Raw genomic sequence first — 20,540 nt, forward strand, 5'->3', positions numbered from 1 at the left:
TTTACAGGGTTTTCACGACTACTTTCTTCACCATGCTCAACTTTTGTCGTCCTAACTTTTGTTATTCATTTAATATTTAATCACAATTATTTTACAGCTCTCGTTGCTCTGCATTATTCGTTTTTATCGCAGATTGCATCGTGTCTTAGACGTTTTTAAGTGTATCGGTCGTAATTATGGATAGATGAACTAGTTTCGTAAAGCTTTAAGATCCAATATAACTTCGGAATAAGGATCAAAACTCTGAGAAACACTTCCCACGTATGGAATATTTATACTTACTCTGCCATGAAGTGGTGACAGGTTTTTTTCGACCCTGAATATCATTTAATAAAAAGATCACTCCTCACTTGATCGTGGATGTCGATCAGATGTTTTTTAACCGTTTAATGAATTTTCAACAAATCAAGCCATGTGATTACGAAATCAGAAACAAAATATGCGTTTGAGATCAAGTTCATGCATCAGGTTAATTGAAGTCCTCGTATTTACACATGAAATATAACTCAGTTTTCAATGTAATTATCTTTATTTATTATGGAATAACGTTTCATTAGAAGTATCTATGTCATTTCTGTTGTAACTAAATCGTGAATTTAAACAACCTTCATTAAAATCTGCGATTACTGTCAAATTGCTTGATTACTTTTTTATGAACACTAACTTGAAATGCCGCGAAAGTTTTGTGGCTTATTTGAATATCGATTTTCCGGATTGCCAATGAATAAGGTAGTGTTTTTTATCATCAGAATAATTTTACGTTACAAACATGAACAAATTAAAGTTTGCGAAGTGCCCAGTGACTGAACTGGACTCCCAGTTTAAAAAATTTTGAAATCTATTTTTCTAAATGCACTAACAAAATCTTGCCCACAATAAGTACAGATTAATGCTTATTTTGAGTTTGTTTTCATGAAGAATTTCGGTCTAGAAATAACCGTTGTTTAGTGTTACGTATTGAACATCGCGAATCACTCAATTCGGAGTCGCCCAATGTCAATCCATCTTTCGTCAAAAATAAAACACACAAAATTTGAGGTTCGCTTCACTGACACTCGACAGCAACCTGGTATAACGCATTGCCGCAATGCTTTTTTCTATTGTCATGTCGCATTATACATTAACTCGGTGCTCTTTGAGGAATGGTTTAGGGTTAAGGGGTTGCGAGGTCACACTGGACCGACGTCTCTTGGCCATGTAGGATGCAGGAAGTCGTAAGCTATTAATGATACACGCGCGGTGGGAGTACAATCTACATAGGCGAGTAGGTCCGTCGTCACAGTTGGACGTGAAGAGACATGGCAAGAGAGCGTGTGTGTGTATCCGAGAGAGAGAGAGAGAGAGAGCCGGAAAATACATATTGGATGCTCCAAGTCCTGAAGTATCTCGGGAGTTAATATAAATACATAAAACGTTAACTTTTACGTTGCAAAGGATTTCATTATTCCTTCGAACAAGGAAGCAGAGCTTGAGATTGTAAAATTGGAGACGAAGAGTCCTCACTCATTTCTATTCCCAACGTAAGTTCGGTAAGGTATAGAGTTTTTGAAAAAGACAATTTTCAAAGGGTTAAACTTCCCCAACACGCGTCTGTTTCGGTCAGATCATCCTTTTCCTCTCTCAATTATTATTGAGCTAACGCTGTTGTTAAAAAAATCAAGGATTTTCTGTTTCCCCGATAGATTTACTTAGTAGAAGCGGAAGGTTTTGTAACACTCTGTACAAAGGAGTTGGAAGCTCCTGCGAAAGAATTGACCGCAGTATCAGACGAGCGAAAGTCTCTCACTCGCTTGTCTGATCTTAGAATCTTGTTGGACGTCTCAGAGCCACCGACAGAGATTTAACCTCGGCGACCTACAACCTCCCCAGTCACGACGTAGACGCTCTTTTTACGCACAGTGTATCGCGATTTACGCACGTCGGCAACTTGTCTCGTGTAAAACTCACACCGTGTAAACGTGTAATTTTGTCGATCCTACACAACGATTACATGTTTTGCTTCCATTTACGCTTCGCAATGACGAGTATATTTGAGTTTTGTTCCGACTGAAGTAGCATTATTCGAGCTCAATCGATCTACTTATTTTTGGAGATGCTTGACAGGTATAACTGAAAGCCGTACGGCTCAGATTGAATGGAAGCCATTAAACGAGCTTTTTTTTGTATTATTCAAAAACTTTTCATCGTCCCGTTTGACTTTCTGTATCAAATTTAATGCTGAATGCAAATTAAACGATCTCACTCAAATTAGTTAACGTCTTTTTTTAAAACCTATCATTGATAAGAGCATTTGAGTTTAATAGATAAAATGAATTTATCAGCTAGTAACGAATTTAACGATGAATGACAGTATTTCAACGTTCGATGTGGAAGCTCTTCAAGATTCTATCGATGTATCGAAGCTCTAAAATCCCAGCGTGCCTTTTTATACGATATTTTAAAAAATTTTACGACATTGCAATGTCTGATACGATAGTAAAATTGATCCTCGAAAACGTGACCTGTGAAACGTTTAAAGACATCACGAGCGTATGGTGTGTAACGGCGAGCAGTACAAACTTTGCAAGCAATCGATTCTCATACAAATTTTACGCATTCGCTTGTGGGCCACGTACCTAACCTAATCACTTAAAATAGCCGATAAATCGAGTGCCTCCATATCTGTACGAGTGAAAAATGAATACAAAATCGATTCTATACGCTCGCGAGTCTACCAATATCTTGCAGTACACTTTGGCCTGCATATTATCCGCAATATTTTTAAGTTCTTTATTTTCGTATGCATGCGTCGATACAAAGCAAAGAACTGACCGTTATACTCATGGAGGTTATCCCGAACGAATCAAATAACGGATATCACCGGACGCGAGATATTATTGCACGGTCAATATATTTTTTGATAAAACGTTTCTCAACGACTTTATTTCTCAGCCTGACGAAAAAAAATGAAAAAAAACGAGGAGCTTGGAGGAAGGTGACGACTAAATGATATTCGAGACTGATTCATGTTTTCCTTTACCAAAGCTGAGCATTAATGAAATTCATTAAAATTGATCAAGTACACCTGATTAATCGGGGTTTGAACGAATTAGCGGAAGAAGCGGGGAATTTCAAGAGCTGAGAAGAGCATCTTCGGATGCAGAAAGAAAGGGATCGAGGGGCTAAGGGAGACAGAAAGAGAGCTGGCGTCTGCGGTGAGACGACGGTGGAGCTTTGGTGATTAGGCTATCGTATAATACATAAGGCCGTACAGGATCCGGGGATGATGAGCAAACTTGGAAAACCGCGGATTGCTCTCCGCAGGCAGATCGACCCACGAGCCGATCTTGCCTCGATCGTGTACGTGCGCTCTTATATCTATTTATAGTATGGTACATGGCATATTATATGTATATGTACATAAAATTTCTGGCTTCGTGGACGAAGCTGACGCAGACCGCACCTGGCTTTGGCCGTATAATGGATAGTGGTCTCACGCTGTGAAACCTTCTTTCTGTCTCGCTCTCTCCTCATTTCTCTCTATCATCCTTTCATCGTCAAATTTCCCCATTCTCCGCAAGTTGGCTCTCTGACTCTCAGATTAAAGCCCTCGTTATTCCCATAAGCAATAAACCCCAGAGCATATTTTACCGTTCGTAGGCCCGATCACGTCCATGATCGTAAAAGCGAAATAGAACTGCTGCCAACAAATCGGAGAACTCTCAATTCTTGTGGCCTATCAAGAATCGAATGCATTTCGATGCAATAAATTCTAATACCGGCCATCTTCATCATCTACTGATTTCCTCGTTTGACATTCCGTCGAAGAGTCTCTGCCTGTAGATTGAGAATTTGTACGTTTCTGTAGTATTACGGCTGCTTCGGCAAGACGCTCATGTATAAATGAACGATCCTTGCTTCCTTCAGCTTTTAGTATTGTAGGATACAAGCCGTGCAGTCAGATGTTTTATATCGAGCGTGCCTAGGAATGAGGTAAAAAGAAAAGAAAGAAATGCTGGATGTGAAAAAAGGGCAGATCGATGTCGCGAATTGGAATGGAATCATTAACAAGGATTGCTAATTCTTTGTTTTATTCATTAACTAATAATTCATTATCACGATGCCATTTATAAACACTACAGTATAGAGGAGCTTTCACGAAGAGAAGGCACAAATGAGAAGCAGATACGTGTTGCGTGCTTATTATCCTGAAAATCAGATTGGATTCGTCCAAAGTTTTGGTATACTTTTTTCATGATTTTTTTGTGTCAAAAAATCAAATCTGCGAATTTTCTCAGAGACTTACAACTCGGGAAGATCAATAACACGACGATGGTATCGATGGCCTTTGATATTTCAGTGGGAGTCCGCAAACCGCGGAATTTTATCTCCACAATCCTGCTCTACGAAGTAATCGAAGAAAATATTGAGATTTTTATAATTCGATTCGATCAAAGCATGAATTATGATCACAGTAACTCTATATCCATACGAAGAATGAACTTACCTACCGGTTCTACATCACAGGTTGGAAAAATATCTCTTAACCATGGCGAAGTCGCGACCTACATTTTGTCTTACGTCGTACCCTCTTTTCATGTGACCTTGACGTATAAATAGATCCAGCAAATAAAAAGGGCCTGAGAATGCAGTGCTTCACAGTTCACGAAGCAGGCAAGATGATTTCTATGAGAAGATGACCTCAAAAAGTTCATATATGGATGTAGTTTGTTAGCTGTGTGGGGCAGCAAGATCAAACTTGTGGATGCTTCGAGGCTGTCTTCATATTTGCACCAACTTCATATGACGCGACGCCGAGAACATAGCTGTATGCGAGCGTACTTTCAACAGTGCAAATATCGAATGCATAGTTAGACAGGAGTACATATATGTGTATATCATTGAAGATGGCCGGCAGATGTCGATAGCTGAGTTATTAATGGACGTTTTCTCGCTTTTCCTCGCCATATCTTATATACAGTGAAGCTTTTCGTGCAAAACGCGGATTCTCTTGTCGATTTCCATTGTTGGAGAACGACCTCGTTCCCCACTCTTTCCAAGCAATACCATGAGGCACATATTATATGTATGGGAAATTCTATACAAAGTGTGACCAGCATTTTGAGGCAGAGATATTTTGAGAGGTTGCGATCATTTCATTGGCCTTTGCATTTTCCCAACCCTTCACAGGTGCGAATGAAATTTTCGTCGTAACATTTTTGCTTCATGAAGAGTGATTTCACACAGTGAAAATGTACTTTTGATGCAAAAAAGCGAAAGACTAGATAAACCCACTCAAATAAAAAAAAAAGACTTCCTTAACACTAAAAAACGATGGCTCAAATGATAATTGGATAAATGCATGACGAAATTCATCATCCGCTATGGACTAACCCATGGATGGGTTCACGAGTCGCAACATTTTTGACTCGTACGAAAACGTCATCTTGACCCGACGACTTTTACGCCAAACTTCCTTTTGCATTATTAATGCTCTGCTCCATAGAGAAGTTCACTTTACGGTACGTTCCAAAACTTTTTCGTGCGAATAACTATTATTGTTGGCTCGATTGTGAATGTTTGTGACTTTCTATTGTTGAAAACATTACATCGTAATTCTTTACAGGAGTAAAGATTGAGGGAGTTTATTATAGAATATTTCTGTCGGCGTTTTCACTACAAATAAATGATCTCTTTCATTTTACTTTCCTCGCATTAATATTCCGTGAAATTATTCATTTTTTCGCATTTTTTTCGAGTTATTTGTTGTTTTTAATGTTGCAATACATTTGTTCGAATAAACCGATTATTAAAACATTTCGTTGCAAACCGTGAGTGCAAATAAACTGTTTATATTGAATAACGAAACTGTTTTGATATTTTGTCTGTTGATTGAATATTATCCGTTATTTAAACTCGAATTTATCGAATACCAAATATTTGAGGTAATAATCGACCAATTTTACGTTCGTTCCGTATTGCGAGCGGTATTTTACGGTGATTTTTTTTTTTCAATTTTCACTCTGTGTAAACGAATTCGTATGTGTAGTTTTATCATCAATGTGTTGTGGAACTGTTAGATCGGGATTACCATCGAGATTGACAGTGCTATGGAACAAACGTAGCTCTCTGGAATTCCATGAATTTGTTTGCAAAATTTTTGAATACAAGTTTCCCAATAACGCAAAATAGATGGACGAGTTACGTTCTCTGTTTTCCATTACCGTTCATCATCAAGAGCTTTATATCCGGCACTTGCAAACCGTGTAAATATTGAGTTTATCACAAAAAAATTGAGTACGCAACATTTTTCGTCTATTTTTGCTGTCTATGTGGCCATACGAGGGATTTTTTAAGTTCGGAATGTGCGTCCATAAATATTTGTTACTGATCATTTTCAGGGTTGATCAATTTAGAATTTCATTTCGGTACACATGACTAACGTGAAACAGTTCAATTGTTTCGAACAATTAAATTATAAATAAATCTAGGCTCTTCGACGGTCAAATTTAGGCACCAAAATAGTCGACACAGAATTGCTGATCAAAAAATTGTTGTCAACACATTGGATTTATAAATTAATGTTCCTTAGGTGAGAGAATGAAAAACACACGTCTCACAGTACAGAGAACTCAAGAACACAAGATTCACTCAAATCCTTTCTTGGGCGTTGAAAAAAAAAAAAAATCGAGAAAAACGTAACCAAGAACTTTTTATGACGCCAAACTTTTTGGTGACTTTCGCACTGCTTTCCAACTCCTATCTGTGTATACTCAAGACAGGGGTAAATATTTTCGTAGTGTCGTCCTGTGGATGTTAGACGTTTTCGTGAAAAATGGAGCTGCTCGTACTACGTACGGGTGAAGGTATAAAAAAAAGCTTTCGCCTTTTTGTTTGTTTCTTTAGAAATGATTTTTTACTTACGAACTTGAGGTTCGTCGCTGGATCGCAAAGTTTTTTTATTGGAAATAGGAAGAAAGAGAAATATGACTAACGGACTTACCGGATGAGAATTCATGGGGGTGGAATTCCCGAATCGTAAGAAATGTCAGGGATATGCAACCGAGTATATGGACCTGTATTTATATACGTACGTATATATAAGATGAAAAGACGAATATAGTATAATTGTACGTGCGCTGAACGACAAAACCGCAGAATCTCTACGTGAAGTCGAGTGACCGCTCGAACGATAAATCAACCGGTTGTTTTTGTTGGTCAACGTTATTTGGCGTAGAACCCGAGAGAGCCACACCGAGACTCTGGCCGCCCACTTTGGCAACTGGCCCATTCCTGATCTCCCAATGAAGCTTTATTACACGTATATATATATTTATATCAGTTGAGCTGCATGTATATCTATATGTGTATCCTCTCGCGGAACCCTTTAACCATTTTCTCCTCGTGGTTTTCTAAGCCATAGTTACCCTCTTTCTATGTCACTGTGACAAAATGTGCCTTTCGTGGTGACATAATGTCTCATCGTATGTTCTCGCTATTTGTCAAAGTTACGCGTGTGATTTTAAATGCAAAGACAAGAATTAGCTGCGTGCTTTGTTTTATGATAATATGTTTTCACAATTTTTTATTCGACATGATTGCTCATAAATTTGACGACTCTGCATTGATTGAGACGAATTTTTTAATTAATCTTTATCACGATTTCAGTCAACTAGTGTACAAGAATTTATGAGGGGACGTCGGAATGTGAAGTAACTTGAGGTTCTTTAACAACTACTGCAAGGCAATTAATAATCGTTTTGACTGTATCATGAATGATGGTCCAAATCGTCTGATGGTCGAGGGAGACTATATCAGGAGTATAGTGAATGTGATGCATTTTGCTTTATGAAGAAATTCAAGTCAATCCAATATTCATTATATCGTTTCAAATCGAATTTACTTTTCATGGTACAGATTCATATTGGATTATTGAATGTTTTTTGATGCAATGAAGCTTCTACCAAATTTTTATCTACACATCACTATCCTGCAAGAAGAGAAGGCGGAAAATATCATAAAAAGCTTTATATCACGGGGGAGATTATTGGTGGGAATTACAATTGTATTTTATTGTGTTCCGATTTTAACGAATATAATCCACTTTTTTCATATGGAGCATTTGACTTTGATTTTCTTAGAGATTCATGTTTTAGATTTACGTTAATTTTTCACTGATTTTTCTCATGTTAATGGACGCAAGTATTTTGGGATCTTTCGATTTCGTCATTTTTTCAGGTTTTACTGGTAGTTTGATTTTAGAATTTGTGCTGGTTGTTCTTGAAATCTCATAAGGTAATTTTGTTCTCTATTTGTTCTCTACGAATGGATGAATTTTCAAAATTTTAAGCACTGGACTTGTGGAGAAGCTACACTTTTTGAACTCACAAAAATTTAATGACGATACGGGTGGGGGTCGAAACAGCGAACGATCAAAATAGCGAACAGGCATTCTGTAGCTGTTTCGACCCCCACCCGACGATACTCGAAAACCGCTGATTTCCTCTTTCAAATATATATTCGAACATAAAAATGTTATGATTCCACTTCGTTGACGGCGAAAACGAGAAGGAGAAAACAATTTTTTATCAAGCTTCGATGATTGAAGAGAAAACATGCGAAATTCTTAGTTAAAAATAATGAAACTTTTGAAAAATTATTATAAACTTTCGTATGTTGGCGTTAACGACTAATAATTATGTATTTCGAGTTTCTGTAAACTGATAACAGCAGAGAAAATTGTGTTTTTCTATCTACCAGAATCGAAGAGCGGTACGCCTGGAGAGAAAAATTTTTGAAAATCTGTCGACGTAATTTAATAACTAAAACTGTTCATGGTCTCGTGATATTTTATCGTGATTGGTTCAGACAAAATTTCTGACATCCGGTATTGTGTATTCGAGAATTCAAAGTCAATTCTCGTCAATAAAGTAATAAAAAAAAAAGTGACAAGATTGATACGCGTGCGAGGCTTGATTGGTGAAAAATTGAAAGTTGTATGTACAGCCGTTCAAAGTTTATATGCAACAATGTAGAATGGCAACACAACGTTTTTGAAAACCCGTCGAGTTGCTTCGTCACAGCGGTCAGACTCAGGGAGATTCGCGTTTATTCGATTACTGGTGTGCCTGTGTTGGCCACCCCACAACCCGAACACATATGTTCGCACGTATACACGGAGACAAAGGGGCGTCCCCAGAGGTGATGGGAAAAGGGCAGGAGGGTAGCAAATAGTTGAATATCAACATTGGAAACCGCGCTATTGGCAGATTCAACTCGTTAATACGTGTGGAACGATGCACGCCAATGGAATCTTAATAATGCATGTCGCGTCAGTCTTTCGCTCAGCTACTACTTTCAATGGTCAATCATTGAGATGTCGCTTATTTAATGCTCAACAGTTTCAAAATATATTTTCACCACATTCATTCAACTTTCGGCGTATGAAAAAAAGCAGCACGCTTTTTTTCGCTTGCCTCTCGATTGTTATTTCGTTCTTGTTTTTATCGTTTTTTTTTGCCATGGACATTATGCAATTACTGGGAAATTGAAAACAATATTCGATTGAAAAACAATGGAAGGACAGGATGGTGATTTTTAGGGAATTCAGTGGGGAAAATTAATTTCTGTTCCTTTCATGAAATCATATATATGTTCTCGTTTGATATCGATTTTTTGTCATTGTTATTTTATCTTTGAAATTCGAGAATTTTTCGCGTTTCTACCATGAAACACTTTATCATGATTTTTTGATTGTACAAGTGTCAATTTGATTTCGGGATTGGCATTGGCAATTACTTGTTTCCCTGGGGAATATCTAGCCCTCATGCTCGTGGCCTCTGATCCCAATGACATCAATGACCCCTAGGCATTACGCTTATCCGATAAAAATAGGATTTAGCCTGCCGGCGTGAGCCTTTCTACCGCGCGAGGTTTGTAAGAGGCCGACTCGTCGGCATACAGAGAATATATGGCGGTTCTATGAAGCAAAAGGACTGAAATTTTTCCATTTATAAAGGAGAACTCACGTAAGCCGCGCCTTTTCATTGCTCAGTAATCGATGTGGACTACGGTCGCAGTGTATATAGCTTAAAATGGCTTTTCGTATTCCAAAGCCCGATTTCGCCGTCCCTGTGGCATGGCAATATGAAGTATTTACTGGACGCTCACATATTACGCCCTCGGGAGATTCTTCGGGATCTCCATAACAAAATCGATCGGCTGGAGCTTCAAACCGACGCCATTTTCGCCAGTGTACATTCATACGGTTCTCCCCTCGATACCTACAAGTGATTGGGGCCATACTATAAGTTGACTTTTCAATTTGGATCTCTTCTCACGGAGTGATCTAGAACTTTTATTAATCGAATTCGATCATATTTTGTAGGATGTGGTAACTGATCGATTGAAAAGTTCTTTCAATTAAATCGTTCCCGCAAGATATTGACGAATTTTCCTTATCTTCGTGTAAGAGTTAAGCCTCCAAAGGTCACGGGTAGTGACAAATTCGAAAAGATTATGTGCTGATACGTTCAATGTTGATGGCTGACGTTGATTGAGGTCAGTAGAAAATTATCTCTAGGTCAAAATCGTTCCAGAGAGGCAGGGTCACCGTGCTTCGGTATAAATTGAACCCTCCGTGAAAGGAGCCCATTTTAAAACCCTTTCAATCCTGCTTTGTCGAAAAAAATTAGTATACGTATCCTCAAACCTCATTTGTATTTTATGTTTGATAATATTTATTGAAAATACATTGAACGAGCTATTGATCTCGTTTTCCAATTTTTTTTTTTATACAAATATGCATCATATTTTCACCTACGCAATAGCCTGAGATCAACTGTTTTTTTAGTGCTTCTTATATTCTACCCCTCGAAAATGTTACGTAAAGTGGATGGTTAAAAAAAACAAAGTGTGTTGTGTGTCGCTTCGGAACGAAACGGGCGCAGAATAAAAATCAATATTTGTTTTTTCGTTCACATATTCACGAGCACAGTTCTGTGTAACCGAAAAGCTTCGAAACATTGGATTGTTTTCAGCATTTATAGTGGACTAATTATTCATCTCAATGAGTACATTTCAGTTGCAGTGTTAATCTCTGTTTCGAGATTGCCTTTTTTTTTAAAAGCATTTGAGATTATTCAGTCAATGAAATTTTCAGGGCTTTTTATCATGGTTTCGCGTTTGTTTTCTATCTCTTTAGGTCTCATTGGTTAAAGACTGTATTCCAAAGCTCGAAATGGAATTTTCATATCAGAGATTTTGGTTAAGGTATTCCTTTCACGAACCCGAATTTTTTACAAGTAACTGATGTTAATTCATAGTAAAGTAAAAGTGCATGCGAATAGATTGGCGAAATTTCAGGTCAGATTATCGAACATTCAATGAAGAATTAAAACTTGAAAAATTGTAAAATTTATACGGGAGCTCACGGTGATTCCATCATCACTACATTTCTATTTAATAATTCATATACTGAATACTTCTAAATTCCTGATATAAATTGTCTCACAGATAGAAAAAAATGTAAGGAATCCATAGCGAAAAATAAAGGGTCATCGAATGTTTAACAGAGATATTAACAATAGAAATTGGAAAAATGGCAGAAGCAGAAGCTTTTCGTATATAACCACGACTTTTCAGAGGTTAAGAATCAGTCCAAATTTCGAGTGCCACATATTTGCGCCACAAAAAAGTGCGATCATGCGAAAGGAAGACCTTAAGGAAGATACTCGTTTGTCCGTTAGGACGTTCTTATCAAGTTTGGAGAGTGCGCCTTTCGACAAAATTGTATCTGCCATATCGCATTACGCTGCTGAGTTTGTCGGACTTTGATTCGTGTCTTGACATTCGAGATTCATTAGCACAAGTTCTGAGTTAATCTTGGTGAATATTCGTCGGTGATATCGAGATTCTCAATGAAATGATCGAGTTGGGTAGACCCGGAGTAATTTTTCCCCGTTCAAATTTCAGAGTTCAACAATCGAATTTTTCCCATTTTCTCCTCTCGTATTTTACACGCCCTCTATATTCGTTTGGGTCAATAACAAATCACGTTAGTTATCAGAAATTGTTAAAAAACCTTTCAAGCAAAAACGTCGTCGAGTATCATTGCTTTTTGCTTCGGTAACTGCTACAATCAGAGCAAGGTCCAACTAGTAAAAATAAATGAGCACGGGTGCTCGGATCCACGACAAATTGCTTTCCCTTTCAAATATTCACGGATTTGCGGTGTTTTAAAACTAGGTTTTTTTCTCCACATTCTTGGGGTTCTCTCATTACAGATATATCTATAAGAAATGAGAAAAACCGAGGGATATAACACTCGAGATTTCCAGACACGATTTTGTTATTCGTACATACAGTTGGGTACATAACCATAGCCGGATACGGGATCACGAAGACCCTCCCCCCCGGAGCCATCAAGCGGCAAGCGCGTTCTCGCGAAGGTTACGAGGTCGTATTTCCTCGTTTTTGAAAGTAGAAGCCTTGCTCTCTTCTTCCCAACCCTCTGATTTTTTTATTTTTTTATTTTTTTTTCATCCCCCTAACCTCTAACGTTCCACTCTTTCTCACCCATACAGGGAGGAGTGCTTATATAGATATCACTTTTCTTTGCCACGGCGTCGTTTTCCCACATGCACACTGGGTGGGTATCGAGAAAGGACGTGATGAATTTTTTACCCAATATTCTCTCTTTTTCCCCCCTCGAGCGCGAATCAATTTAACTCTTTTATTTTTCATTTTCTCTTACAAGACTCGCAGCTTTGCTGACAATCCTAGAACATAACACGTACAAGTTAAAATTAAATTATAAAACGCTCGGGATAATAGACCGAGATATTGAAACGAAATTTTTCGAAATATAAGCTCAGACGGAAAATTTACGGATGAAATCGCTTGGAAGTTTTGCTGATCCATGAACTGAGAATAATTGACTTTTTCCGAGGCCTATTTGTCGATAAATTAACCCTCGCGAGGAAAACTCTCCGTTTCACTATTCTTCTGGCTCGTTCGTTTCTCATTCTTCATTCACTTACGAGCTCATGTATCTTGCTTATAAATCTCGAAAGCCAATAATGGATCACTACGCTTTCGAGGAATTGACACACCGTGGTTCGAATAATCCCAAATCGTTTATTCTCCGTCACCAACGAAATGCGGAGCTGTCCTCAGTTTTTGCCCTTCTACTGTCGTGATTGAAGCGTTTGAAAGACCCCAAAGATGCTCCCCCATCATCAACTATTTTCGAATGCACGAGAGCCATCGTCGAGTCGTGCGCATATCAACGCCATTGTCAGTGTCAAACTCTCCACAACCGAAAACGAATAACATTGTAATTGTAACACAGATGCAGAGGTTCGTGCGGATACTCAGTGCCCCAATATTTTACATAATATTTTTATAGTCAAAGCACATAGCGTAGAAAAGTGTGATCAGGTGCGGACAGTGATAAAAATGTGGTAGTTAGCCAAGAATATTTTTGATGCATTTGAAAATTTATGGGAGTTCTTTCTATCGCGAAGGGTTTTATTATCAATTTATATATGCGTCGCAGGGCAATTGTGTGTGCCGACGTTTGTGTATCCTTCTTGACTTTATTCATCACTCACGCGGGGAGGATTGAGAAAAACGTCAGCGTTACTTTTCCCGCTTCAGGGATTTTCTTCGTGTTGGGAATTTTCTTTCTGTACAATAGAGAACTCGAGGAAAAACGGTATTAAATCCGTGGCGAAGGAGGAGGCTATGTGGAAAGAGTTCGGGGTAGCGGTTTGATGGCTTTTCTCTCCGGATACTATCAATGGATATATATTCACGGAGGGAAATATGTACATAGCTGGAAGTCATCACGTGTATAAAGGGCCGCAGAGCTTTTGCTCAACGCAAGAGACAGAGAAAGGTGGAAAACGAGGGAGATATAAAAGAGAAGAGACAGGAGCCAATCGATGGCTCTCTCGCAATCACCATCGACGATTTAATCAGAGGTATCATCGGTCGGTGGTGTCGCTGTAATCGCGGTCTCTCTGGTCCTCCACTCTCAACTTGGGTGCTTCGGGTATTCGCTTTTCCCAGTACTCACCCATTTCATACATATATATAAATAGACGGAGAGACACAAACACACGATCGAAAGAGAGAGAGCACATATATGTATATATTAAAATCTGGAACATAACCCCAACGCAATCCATCGATGTTTAATCCACTTCTCGAAAGCCACGAGCACTTTAAATTGATGAAGTCACGTGAAGGCCGATCCCGTGACACGCGCAAACTATTCCCTGTCGCAATTTCATTAAGACGAGCCCTCACCACGAGCCGCCGCACGCTCAATTACAAAAATATTGATTACGAGTTTAATTACATTTCTTTTTCAACACGATGCCGTGAGGAAGGGAGAGAATGATTTTTTTTAGTTATGAGTTTCGAGTGGGGTCGAATTTTAGCTCATTTTCACAACGGATTTGGCAGTAAACTCGAGTCAAATCGATTTCCTTGAATTGTGGAGAAAGTAGAATGACTTTTAAATTATTTAAGACTTTGCCGTTATTGTGATAAAGTTTTTAGTCAAATTGCTGAACATCACCGAACATTGATTAGATCGACGCGCTGATTAACACGTTCCATTCCCATGAGGATTCATTCCTCACGTTACGAGGCGAAGTTTTTTTTTCTTAAGCATTTAACGACTTGTGGAGAAAAAAAATTGCGTATTCCAATGGCTATGAAAGGTCAACGTCGAGATAGAAACGGTCGGGAAAAGCCCCCGTACAAATGTTGTAGGAAGTTCAACGAGTCTATGCACACGCATGCACATATACACGAACATGCATTTAGACGTACAGATATACAAACATAAATGTATATGTACGCGTCTTGTGTAAAAAAGAATAAAAAAAATTGTCGGGCGGAGTGACGTCTCGAAAGCTTAGCCGCTGCTGGGTGAGTGTATATACGTATGAGAAATAGAGGGAAAAGCTAAGCCCGGATATTCTCACAGGGCTCTGTTCCTTTTCGCTACAGCGATAATGGGCTTGAGATTGTTTCCTTTTATTCCCGGGGATATAATCATTTCTACCCGTTGTTGCAAAGAGATAGGAAAAAGAGGGAAATAGGAAAAGAGAGATAGAGAAAAAGTAGAGTGTAGACAGAAAAAGTAAGGGTGAGAATGATAACGGCAAAAAGTGACAGATGCAGCCGTCAAGGATCGAGCTCAACGGAATTCAAGGAAATGAGAAGATTAAGAAACAGCACGTTGTGGCTTAATGAAATACTGGCTAATTTTTTGTTTCAACGTCAATGTTTACGTACACAAAGTGATCAACTAAAAGTTTAAAATTGCAACTCAAAGACGTCGCTAAATAATTTGAAGAGACTACCAAGGAAAATGCTACTGTCTCGAAACTACTTCATATAAGACTTCTCCAGATTCAACAAATAATGAAAGAACATGTTTTATGAAAAATACAAATAAGTTAATGTTAGTAAATAAATATACATTTGAGCTCCAGTAAAAATGTGATGAGTAACTAGTGCAAGTAATGCAAATAACCGGCTTAACGATGTATGGTACAAAAGTCTAAATAATTTGAAATTGATCAAATTTGGTGATAATGTTCAACATGAAGTGCGAAAACACAATTTTTTTCAAAATTTTCTTCTGCTAAGTTATCGAGTTATTACGCCTTATGCCCGGAATGTATACCTATATATATGGAAACGTTATGCTTATACGCGTGAACTTTAGTGATCAATTACTCGATAACTGTACAGAAGAAAAATCTTAAAAAATTTGTATTGCCAAATTTGGCACTAAAGAATATGTTCACCAAATTTTATTAAATTCTGATTATTTTGAAATTTTTTATGTTTTTAGCATGGTTTAGCATGGCAACATTGTAAGCCTGTACCAAATATCCTTAATTAAGGAGTTTCGGTACAGGCGATACAATGTTGCCATGCTAAACCATGCTAAAAACATAAAAAATTTCAAAAAGTTTAGAATTTTATAAAATTTGGTGAACATATTCTTTAGTGCCAAATTTGACAATACAAATTTTTTAAGATTTTTCTTCTACACAGTTATCGAGTAATTGATCACTAAAGTTTACGTGTATAAGCATAGCGTTTCCATATATATAGGTATACATTCCGGGCATAAGAAATCTGCTTTAATGCGTAATTACTCGATAACTAAGTAGAAGAAAATTTTGAAAAAATTTGTGTTTTCGCACTTGATGTTGAAGAACATTATCACCAAATTTGATCAATTTCTTAATATTTTGACTTTTGTACCGAAACTCCTTAAATACAACAAATTAGCAAAATTCTTCCATTATACAGCACAACGAAGCTTCGTCCAATGGGTCTTTTGTCTCGACGGATCTCAAAACTAGCATGACTTTGTTTCGCTGACACGCGGACCTAATAAATGAGGAAATGTTAATTGGGAATGGTCTCCAGTTAAAGTCTCAAGTTCCAGATGACAAGGAAATTTGGAGATCAGGAAAAGATTAAATAACAATTTTCTCGTCTACCGGATGACGTCGCACGATCGTGTCGCTAATGAATATTGCGCTAATGGTTGAAGTATGTTGTGGAAATAAGTACTACACCGAGAAATGGGAATCGGTTCGTGATTGCGACCCTCCTTCATCTTATATCTGGTAACCACAGCGGTTCTAATTCGTGATTAATCTTGAAGATCATTAAGCCACGTCGATGCACTTGTCGTCTGCGTATGCGAATGGATTATTCGTAAATGTGTGTTTTGCTCATGCATGGGTGTACTGGAATTTGCATGGGTTAGTATAGGAATAATTATCGTATGCAACTCCTTCGGGATTTCGTGCTGTAGATGGGGTTCAAGTATTTTCTGAACATAAACGGAAAAGCTCACATTGACAGGGCACCAGATGAAATGACGACGACAATTTAGCTCTCGAAGAAACGAACGGATCAAGAAAAGATAAAACGAGAGTGTACGAAAGCGAAGCTTAGCTCCTGGGAAATGAAGGAGAAATAGAAAGGAGAGAGAAAGAGAGAAAGGAGTCCCACAGCCTTCGTTATCGGACTCTTGAAATTTTAATTTATCCGAGAAACTAGGTGAGACTGAAACGACAGGAAGTGGATAAAGACAAAACTGTTCGAACGGACCGTTGTGCACACGTAATACCTCTCCTCGCTTCCTCTGCTCCACTCTCTCCAATGGTACAACGCTTGATGCTGCCATTGGCAAGATTTTGTATAACAGAGCCATTGAATCTTGAAATCATTTTACTCGTCTCTGTGGATCTCTTCATTCTTTCCTTATATTCATCACAACTGGAGAAAACGAATAAAAGGAAGAAAAAATGAGCCTGAGAGAAAAGGCATGACCGCTGAATGATTGAACGTTTTAACCGTTTGCAACGGATGAACGAAAATGTTGGAAAGATCTCGAGGGAAGACGTAGAAGGGGAGCCTCTCCTTTTATTCTCTTTGACAGTTGAGGTAAAACAAAAAATAACGCGCGAAAAAAATATCTTCATTGGGAAAAGTTGATAGAATTTAATTGAGTAAGAACTACGACGAAAACATGAATATATTTATGCCGTAAGAACAAAATCATAATGTTGAAAACTAAGAAAATTGTAAAAGTTGTCCAAACTTTGTGAGCAAATTATTTCCTTTTGTTCCTCCCGCGTTGGCTCTATTTTTTCTGTAACAATGCTAATCGATTTCACTTCTACCATGAATAAGAAACCTCCCAGTACGAGGATGATAGGAAAAAAATTGCAATCTACGGTCACTGCACTCCAGCATTGAAAGTAACAGAAATTTCTTTGTAGACAATCTGATAGATATTCAAACATGAATGTTATTGTTGCATATGCGTCTTCATTTCACAAATTCATGACTTAACGGGTTAATCAACGGATGTTAATGATATGGAAGTTTGGTCTGATGCTGTACCTTAATGAAAACTTCAGCTCCCGAAATGCTCTTTCATTTCAGAAACAAAGCGTCGTGGATACGATTGCGCAACAAGAATAAAAGATTCCTCGAGTGAAATAACTCACTTGAAAAGAGTAAAAGTAAGACCGTAAGAACAATATGCTCACGTGAATACATGTGTTTTTCTTGTTTAAAGCAGTGCAACAAAGGTAACTTCTCCATTCACCTAATGTAACATTTTTGCTAGGAAAAAAGTTGTGGTATTCCACAATTTTAATATTGCACTCACCGGTTTTGGAATAAAAAGGCCAAGTAGTTCGAACCCGCGTACTGGATTTGGAAGCTCGCTTCATTGTATTCTAATCTGAAAGCACCAAAAATATCGGCCATTTTTGGTCAGATGTCAAAAGACGGTCAAAATGAGGTATAAATCTCTTCAGAATTTGCAAAAATATCAATATTTAATTACTCGCTCCATCAGGGGATGCACGTATGCAAAAACATTTTTTCCTCGACTATTTTACTGTGTCAATTTTTAGATAATTGCGGCTTTGAATACGCAAAAGGTGAGCTGACCAGCGAGACTCTGTTAAGGAGAAACATCAGCTTCGCGTAAAGCGACGTTATGTATATATATACGAATCTGATTTTTTAAAATCTAAGTTATCATAGGTTTTATGTAAACTCCGTTTGCTTTGTTTGTACGGGATTAACCCTTAAAAATACGTCATCTTTGGGTGGAATTTTATGTGAAATATAAAAAAATGGTAGAATGAAACGATCTCCAATTTTGCACACATGTTCTTTAAAGTTCAGACTTTGGAGTAGTACTTTTTTTTCTAATCTATCACCATTTTTTATTTGTTTTTGATTATGGAAAGATGGGACCTGTGGAGTTATTTCTTATACGTTGAATGATCAAAGTTTGCAAATTATTTACTAAAAAATGGCTGAATGAAATAGAATAAAAATTGGACTGGCTATAGAAAATCAAAAATAAAATAAAAAATGGCAATTTCATTTGTGTGACACGCATTATAACACCCATATCAGGATAGTTCAAGCTCTTTGCTGACTACACCAAACACACATGCATATATTTCTCTCTTTCTCTCTTTCCCCGTCTCTCTTTGTCCTTCTGCCTATCGCTATCTCCCAACTTTCATCCATTCGTTACCATATTCGAAGTGTAGGAACCAAGCAAACTTTGCAATCTCGGGGGTCTCATTCCATGTGTATTTTCCTCGTGTTTAAGTGCATCTGTATAACATATTACGTACGATTTATAATTAATTAAGGCAAACGATTTGTTACAGTACTCTGAAAACTTGTGGTCCTTGTTAACAATTATAATGTATGCCAGGGTTGATAAAAATCTGGCTATTATTTAGACTAGAAGATCGTAAGCAAAGTTGAAAAAATTACAGTCGAAGTATATTCGTTGACTGAACGATTCTAAGATTGTAAGATGCAAACAATCATGGCATTCGTATCGGTGAAAACCATTCCCATAAGCTTGGAGGTTTTCAATTTTTTTACTTTTTCCTTTTCGTTACACGAATCATCGATTTCTCTATACAGGTAATAAAATGGTGCGATTATCCAACGACGAATGTTTGTTAATGTTGAAAGAAGGTCTTCAAAGTTTGGTTGAAGAGCAATGGATTGAAGCCATAAAAGATTTTGAAAAATTGAAAAAAAATAATGTGTTGCGAAGACAGTTTTCGAACGGCGGAGTCAAAACATGCAGCGAATCTGGGTACTCGCGATTGAGCGATTTCCTCAAACTTTTGAACTCCAAGTAGTCGCTACTGAAAAAACGTTTATCAAAAAATACGGAAATACGCGAATTCGTCGAGTCACGAATTCGTACCCGCAAAAGCAAAAAGAAAATACAAAAACTTGGCATTCACATGGCAACCTGCATGCCAAGTTTTCGTATTTCGTTTTTGCAGTAAACTCATGTGCATGTACACCGACGTCCGTTTCTTAGCTATATCGAAAGCTTGTAATCTTGTTACTTTTTATTTGAAGTAACAACAAAAATGTCAATTCCAAATATCGAAAATGTCAGTGAAGCAGCGATTTTTCAAAGCTCAGTGCTTTTTTTGTACTTGCGAAAAGTTTTCACCGAGTAATACGTACATACGTTCACCGCTAGTCTCATTCCGTGTATTCTAGTAGAAATAGACACGACACATCTAGAAAGTGTCTGTTCGCATACAAATTTATCCTGTAGTAGGGTGTTACATTGAAGGAATTCGAAAGAGTTGCGTCCGATAAACTTAATTTGAAAAGACACTCACTAAAATGGAATTCGCAAACGTGTGTACCATCGTGGGTGCAGCTATCCCAGTCTTTTTCATTTTTGCTCTCTCGTTTGTGAATTCGTGAAAGTCGAGTTGAGAGAATAACATCAACTTGGATGGCGTCGTTCCCATCCTGCCTGACTTGGAATTAAAAGTGACGGGTTCTACTATACCAAAGACGAGAGGGTGCGAGAGTGAGAGAAAGCGAAAGGGAGATACAAGATGAGAGAATTTAGGGGTTGCACTTTGGTACCGAGCGGGTCCGGGCATATAATAGGCTTGACGTCCGGTTCGTGTTTCTCTCCACCTCGTCAA

At 37.9% G+C, this 20,540-nt stretch overlaps 2 protein-coding genes across 2 annotated transcripts in view; one reads left to right on the plus strand and one right to left on the minus strand.

Annotated features, from left to right (window-relative positions):
- m (miniature) overlaps positions 1-20,540 on the minus strand; it is a 107,412-nt gene that overhangs the window by 72,528 nt on the left and 14,344 nt on the right. Inside the window, exon 2 of the mRNA XM_043415230.1 lies at positions 18,206-18,280. The gene's annotated coding sequence lies outside the window, so the exon portion shown is untranslated. The remainder of the gene's footprint in view (positions 1-18,205; positions 18,281-20,540) is intronic.
- Sol1 overlaps positions 1-20,540 on the plus strand; it is a 311,881-nt gene that overhangs the window by 1,304 nt on the left and 290,037 nt on the right. The gene's annotated exons all lie outside the window — the stretch shown is intronic.

This window comes from Venturia canescens, chromosome 1, assembly GCF_019457755.1.
Source record: "Venturia canescens isolate UGA chromosome 1, ASM1945775v1, whole genome shotgun sequence".
Taxonomy (NCBI): Eukaryota; Metazoa; Arthropoda; class Insecta; order Hymenoptera; family Ichneumonidae; genus Venturia; species Venturia canescens.